The 7454-nt window shown below is 42.7% G+C and overlaps 1 protein-coding gene and 1 long non-coding RNA gene across 2 annotated transcripts in view; both read left to right on the top strand.

Annotated features, from left to right (window-relative positions):
- Positions 1-7454, top strand: part of LOC102728118 (ubiquitin-associated protein 2-like) — a 92471-nt gene that overhangs the window by 8881 nt on the left and 76136 nt on the right. The window lies entirely within an intron of this gene.
- The window catches only part of LOC145717046 (uncharacterized), an 8826-nt gene continuing 7822 nt past the window's right edge, over positions 6451-7454 (top strand). The window contains exon 1 of the long non-coding RNA XR_014140023.1: positions 6451-7397. This is a non-coding gene — a long non-coding RNA (uncharacterized LOC145717046). The remainder of the gene's footprint in view (positions 7398-7454) is intronic.

The following is a 7454-nucleotide window of genomic DNA, read 5'->3' as shown; positions in this document are numbered from 1 at the left end:
TTCCCCAGTCAGGGGCTCATTTTATTTTGATTAGAAGTTTCCTGGTGTATCGACCGACCGTGAAACACTTCTTTGAATTGCTGGAGACCAGATGACCTCTTGAAAATTCTTAGCTTTGGTACTTCAGTTTATTTAGTATCTTTTTAATTCCTTGTGATTGGGAGTGCTAAGGTAATGGTGGGAGAATACCCCTGTATATTACAGAACAGTCCAGACGGTGATTACAAGAATAAAAATCTTGCTAATATAGGGCTTTTGCTATTTTATTACCACAGAAGATATTGTGGGGTTATTTTTTAGACAATTTGAGCTATTTTTAATTTTTTTAATTTTTTAAATATTTTGTTTATTAGAGAGAGATAGGAGGGAGAACATAGAGGGAGAGAGAGAGAGGGAGAAGCAAACTCCCTGACGAGCAGAGAGCCCAATGCAGGCCTCGATCCCAGGACTGTGGGATCATGACCTGAGCCGAAGGCAGATTCTTAACCAATTGAGCCACCCAGGCACTCTGTTTAATTGTTTCATTTTATTTTATTTTTAAATATTTTATTTATTTTGACAGAGCGAGAGAGGGAACACAAGCAGGGGGAGTGGGAGAGGGAGAAGCAGGCCTCCCGCAGAGCGGGGAGCCCGATGCGGGGCTCGATCCCAGGACCCTGGGATCATGACCTGAGCCGAAGGCAGACGCTTAACGACTGAGCCACCCAGGCGCCCTGATTCTGTGGTTTAAAAGAAATGCTGCCTTTGCTTTGGTTTTTCATTCTGATTTTACTCGCTGTTTTAGTTGGCATGGTGAACTGATCTCTAAGCCCTCTGCCAATTTAGGTGCATCTATAAGGAGGTCAGGCATACAACACTGAGAAGTGTCAATTGATAGCACACTGTGAGAACAGAGTCAGAAGAAAGCTATAAAATTATATGAAAATTACACGTAAGGACTCAAGCTGCTGTTAAGTAGGGCCTAAAATGCCCTAAAATGCCATGGAGTTATGGACATCAAGTAGAGAGTAATTGCTGTGTGTATTAAGGGACAGAAAATAAGAAAATGGGGTATGTTCAGTATGCTGTTGAGAAAACGTGCCTGTGGAAGGTGGAGGCAAAAAGGTGCAATTTGGGAGTATGGCAAGGACAGTTTGACCAAAGTGTAGGAATCAGAAAGGAATAAAGAGGTTTTTATTCGTTTTTGTTTTTAAGATTTTGTTTGTTCATTTGAGAAAGAGAGAGAGCATGGGGGTGGAGAGCAGAGAGAGGGGGAGAGGCAGACTCCCTGCTGAGCAGGGGAGCCTGACATGGGGCTCAATCCCAGGACATGGAGATCATGACCTGAGCCGAAGGCAGACGCTTAACCATCTGAGCCACGCAGGTGCCCCAAGAGTTTGTATTTTATCAAGGAGTTGCTTTGTAAACAGATGATGGTGGATTTTAGCAGTATTCTAGAAGATTAAGCGGGCCACTTTGCAATCAGTTTCACAATTAAGGTAGTTCAGACAAGTATATGAGGGCAGGAAGTTTCCGTGAACCAGAGAGGAGGCAATTACTAATAATATAGTTGATGAAGTTACCTTATAATTGCTGGGTTATGTATGTGACGCTGACATATCAGAAGTAGTACTGGACGAGGGCTATATAACTATTCCTGTAAGACGAGGAGGCTTTTTTTTTTTTAATTTATTTGAGAGAGAGAGAGAGCATGAGAGGGGGGAGGGTCAGAGGGAGAAGCCAACTTCCTGCTGAGCAGGGACACCAATTCGGGACTCAATCCTGGGACTCCAGGATCATGACCTGAGCTGAAGGCAGTCACTTAACAAACTGAGCCACCCACGCGCCCAAGACAAGGAGGCTTTAAATACAACGATCCTTAATTCAGGTACTTACACAGAGTTGATGGCAGACAGAATTGTAAAGGAAGGCATAGATATAAGGTCCTAAATCTTTTTTTTTTTTTTAAAGATATTTAACACAGAGCGTGCGCGAGCACGCACACAGTAGAGGGGAGTGGCAGAGGGAGATGTGGGGCTCGATCCCAAGGATCATGACCTGAGCCGAAGGCAGATGCCTAACCAACTGAGCCACCCAGGTGCCCCAAGGTCTTAAATCTTGTGACTTAAATGGGTATGAGAAGAAATGGTGGCATTAAAAGAATGGTTTAAAGGTTTCGCACTCTGGAACACTGAAAAATATTGGTCCCTTGGAAAATTTCATAAGTCTTCAAACGAGGTGCTTTTGGATGAGTTCCGTTGTAAGTGTAGATACCTAGTAGGCAGTTAGATGTGTGCTGAATCTTTGGAGAAACATAAGATTTTTCACTTTTGCTTTGAAGTTGGAGGTAATTATTGATGCCAGTACAGCATAAAATTTCTGTGGGAAGGGAGAATGTGCTCAAGAATGAACAATTTTATAAGTCAGGCCTGGGAGAATGATGTCATGTGGCTGAGGATCTTAGGAAAAAAGAGAACCAGGGTGGTGTGGTGTCTGAGACCAAAGGAATAAATTATGAAATGTGTTGAATGCCAGAGACAGGTGAAAGAATGAGAAAAAAAAGATTTGACAGTTAGGTGGAGGTCAGTAGTGACCTGGGGAATAGCATTTTTCCTACTGTTGGAGTGAGGGTGAGGGAAACCACACTAAAAGTTAAGGAGATGTTTAGTGAGGAAATGGAGGCAGTGAGTGTAATCTTTTTTTTAAACTTATTATTTTTATTATTTTTTAAAGATTTTATTTATTTATTTGACAGAGAGAGAGGTAGCGAGAGAGGGAACACAAGTAGGGGGAGTGGGAGAGGGAGAAGCAGGCTTCCCGCCGCCAAGCAGGGAGCCCGATGCAGGGCTCGATCCCAGGACTCTGGGATCATGACCTGAGCGGAAGGCAGACGCCCAATGACTGAGCCACCCAGGCGTCCCTGTAATCTTTTTGAGATACACAGCTGAAATAGTCATTGGTTACAAGATAGAACATGCAGTTTCCCAGAGTGCTTAGATGGTAATTTTTGTAAGCCTTTGTTTTTGAGATTAATGTAGATGTAGGGAATAGTTGAGCAGGTTTTTATACACATACTTCTTTTTTTTTTTTTTTTTTAAGATTTTATCCATTTATTTGACAGAGAGAGAGCGATAGAGGGAACACAAGCAGGGGAGTGGGAGTGGGAGAAGCAGGCTTCCCGTAGAGCAGGGAGCCCGATGCGGGGCTCGATCCCAGGACTCTGGGACCATGACCCGAGCTGAAGGCAGACGCTTAATGACTGAGCCACTGAGCCACCCCAGGCGCCCCTATACACATACTTCTGAGAAGGGAAAGGATAGGGAATATTTTCTCGATAGTAGTGGTAGGAGATTTCCTTATTAAGGATTTTTGTATTTGGTATTTGAATGAAAACTGAGCCTGGTGTATAAGTGACAGGTGTGTTAACATTTGAATGGATCGCATGACTATATTTTGATACATTCTTCAGGTAACTGACATTTTAAAAGTTGCTTTTGGTGTGAGTGAAATGGTAATGAAGTTGCCATTAGAATAAAACAAATACATTTTATTTTTATTTATTTTTAAAAAGATTATTTGACAGAGAGAGAGCACAAGACCAGCAGGCAGAGGGAGAGGGAGAAGCAGACTCCCTGCTGAGCAGGAGCACCTGATGTGGGGCACATTCCCGGGACCCTGGGACCATGACCTGAGCTGAAAGCAGACTTTAAACTGACTGAGCCACCTAGGCACCCCTACACGTTTTTTTTTTTTTTTTTTTAAAAACTCAGACTATATTCTCTTTCATGAGGAAGGTTGGAGAACTATAGTGAAAAACTGTGGGTCTTAAATACTTAAAAATCAGTATTTATATTTTTGGCTTACAGTAATAGCTAGAGATGATATAGCTGTCTTGGAATGGTTTAATAATGGATATACTGAACTTCTATAAATTAGTTGTGAAATATTTATAACAATTGAGTGTCCAATGTTTAAGTAGTTCATGCAGAAATGTGAAAAATGAGAATAACTTGAAATATTCTTATCTGTCTTCAGTAAGAATTGGAGATTTGTGAAGTTTTGTGAGATATGAACTAAAACTTTCAAGTGATTATGAATTGAACTAGGTAACATTTTTGAGTGTTGTTATATATGGAATTTCTTGAAGTTCTTTTCACAGCTTGGAGTCGGAGATTTTCCTGCATTGACCATCATTATGGCTTTTCTGTGCTTGAAAATAAGAAATGAGGCGTCCCTGGGTGGCTTAGTTGGTTAGGTGTCTGCCTTCGGCTCAGGTCATGATCCCAGGGTCCTGGAATCGAGCTGTGTGTCAGGCTTCCTGCTCAGCAGGAAGTCTGCTTCTCCCTCTCCCACTCCCCCTGCTTGTGTTCTCTCTCTCTCGCTGTCTCTCTCTCTGTCAAATAAATAAATCTTAAAATAAGAAATGAGTAAACTGACATTTTGGTTTAGGTAATGTTTTGGCTTAGAGTATCAAGAATAAAAGATTCTTGATTTTTGTGACTGGTTGTGGTCAATATGACTTGGCTTATTGAACTTGTATCCCCAAGGATGGTGAGGTCAGTTAACCTATGGTTTGACACCTTTCTTTCCCTTTCTCACTGGGTCTTATGAAGAGGAAATAAGCCAAAAGGAGAAGGCATCTCCTCTGCATACCCTTTCCCTCAGAAGGTCTCTTGAGACTTCACTTGATTCTTTCCAGAGAGGATAGGTGGGACTAATGCAGCTGAACATGGTTGGGAAAGAGCCACATTAAAGTAGGGTTAGGGACTGAAGAATTTGAGATGGGAACATTCACTTGGCAATTTATTACCACTTTTTTGTTAATACTCAGGAAGTAGGCCCTCTTCTTTCTTTCCTTCCTTTCCTCTCTCCCTGATAAAATGCATGCTGACATGAGTGGATGCTGGCATGTGGGTAGGGTCGGCTCTTAATCACTCAAGCTATCCTAGAAGTCATTATGCAGACTGCTGAAAATCGAGGTTTGAGGGCTTAAGCTACTCAAGGGCTTGGTGGGAAGCCCCCCTGTCCCCCCATTAAACTCATGAATGAGTTAAAAATAATGCAGATGATTTTTATTTTTTTATTTTTTAAAAGGATTTTATGTATATTTATTTAGCATGAGCAGGGGGAGGCGGGGAGAGAGAGAGAGTCTCAAGCTGACTCCATGCTCAGCGTGGAGCCCCAGACGGGGCTCAGTGTCATGACTCCAAAATCACAGCCTGAGCAGAAATCAGGAGTCGGATGTTTAACTGAGCCACCCAGGTGCCCCTGTGCAGATGATTTTAAAATAAATGACAGTTTGGGGACGCCTGGGTGGCTCAGTTAGTTGAGTGTCTGCCTTCGGCTCAGGTCATGATCCCAGGCCCTGGGATCGAGTCCCACATCGGGCTCTCTGCTCTGCGGGGAGCCTGCTTCTCCCTCTGCCTCTGTCTCTCATGTATAAATAAATAAAATCTTTAAAAAATAAAAATAAAATAAATGACAGTTTGAAACATTGCATTGTCCTTGGGTTCAGAAACTATTTTTGGGAAAAAAACAAAGAGACCTTTTTTTTTTTTTTTTAAGATTTTATTTATTTGACAGAGAGATCACAAGCAGGCAGAGCTGCAGGCAGAGGGAGAAGCAGTCTCCTCACCAAGCAGGGAGCTGGATGTGGGGCTCGATCCCAGGACTCTGGGATCACGATCTGAGCCGAAGGCAGACGCTCAACTGAGCCACCCAGGCGCCCCAAGAAACTAATTTTGAAAAGTAGCCATACTGTGCTGCCCAGAAGTGCAGATACATAAATGGTGCCACTTTAGAGAAAGAGGCCAGGGACAGGAAAGACAGGATTGATATATTTAGGAAAGAAGTTCCTAGGTATGTCCTGGGGTTAGAATAGATTCAGACTGGGGTGCCTGGCTGGCACAGTTGGTAAAGCATGGGACTCTTGATCTTGTGTCTTGAGTCTGAGCCCAATGTTGGGTGTAGAGTTTACTTTAGGAAAAAAACAAAACAAAACAAAAACAGCAAAAAACAAAAAGAATACAGACAAATTTCCCACTTTACGCATCACATGGTTACAATAACTGATGTAGAATCAGAAGTTAAATGATGTTTGTTGTACTGTATTTCTCAAAGATGGGAGGTATGTGTTGCATTTTAGAAGGCATTTATTTCAAAAAATGTTGGAACCAAAACCATCCTGGCCCTTAAGGAGTTTTCTTTCAGAGTACCATAATACTGGATTCTGTAGCTGAACAGGATAATTGAGGTGCTATAATTACAATGCTGTGTTGCTTTTACATAGTCGTTTATATCTCAATGTTCTGTGATAAAAGCATGATACAGCCATTTCTAGTGGATGACAGTGATGCAAAACAAATAGAAAACACTGAAAGGATGCTCACCAACTAGATTTTTTTTTAAAAGATTTTATTTATTTGAGAGAGAGAGAGTGAGAGAAAGAGCACAAGAGGGGGGAGCGGGAGAGGGAGAAGCAGACTCCCTGCTGAGCAGGTAGCCCTATGCGGGACTCGATCCTGGGACTCCAGGATCAGGACCTGAGCCGAAGGCAGTTGCTTAACCAACTGAGCCACCCAGGCGCCCTCACCAACTAGATTATTTATTTATTTATTGTTTGTTTGTTTGTTTGTTTTGAGAGAGAGTGCGGGTGTGCATGCACGAGCGGGGGGGGGGGGAGGATGGAGGGGCAGAGAGACAAGCAGACTCGCCACTGAGCAGGGAGTCCGATCTAGGGTACCTGGCTGACTCATTTAGTGGAGTGTGTGACTCTTGATTTCACGGTCATGAGTTTGAGCCCCACATTGAGGGTAGAGATTACTTAAAAGAATAAAAAACACAAACTTGTCTTTCTGAACGAAATTTCTGGTTCTATAGGTCTGGAATGACCTTGAGAATTTGCATTTGTGATGTTCTCAGGTGATGCTGCTGCTGGTCTTGACATCACACTTTGAGGCCCACTAATTCCATAGTAGTAGTTTGACATCCCCCAGTTGTACATTAGAAGCTTGGAAAGTTTTTTTTTTTTTTAAGATTTTATTTATTAGAGAATGTGAGAGAGAGCACAAGCAAGGGGGAGGGGTAGAGGGAGAAACAGACACCCCACTGAGCAGGGAGCCCAGTGCGGGGCTTGATCCCAGGACGCTGGGATCATGACCTGAGCCCAAGGCAGACACTTAACCGATTGAGCCACACAGGCTCCCCAAGATTTTTTTTTTTAAGATTTTATTATTTTTTTAAGGATTTTATTTATTTATTTGACAGAGACACCGTGAGAGAGGGAATACAAGTAGGGGGAGTGGGAAAGGGAGAAGCAGGCTCCCCACCTAGCAGGGAGCCTGATGTGAGGCTCGATCTCAGGACCCTGGGATCACGACCCGAGCCGAAGGCAGACGCTTAATGACTGAGCCACCCAGGTGCCCCTAAGATTTTATTTTATTTTATTTTTTTAAAGGATTTATTTATTTGAGAGA

The sequence above is a fragment of the Leptonychotes weddellii genome, chromosome 14 (assembly GCF_054177405.1).
Source record: "Leptonychotes weddellii isolate Sample4059 chromosome 14, ASM5417740v2, whole genome shotgun sequence".
In the NCBI taxonomy this organism is placed as follows: Eukaryota; Metazoa; Chordata; class Mammalia; order Carnivora; family Phocidae; genus Leptonychotes; species Leptonychotes weddellii.
This window is presented reverse-complemented; position numbering and strand designations above follow the sequence as displayed.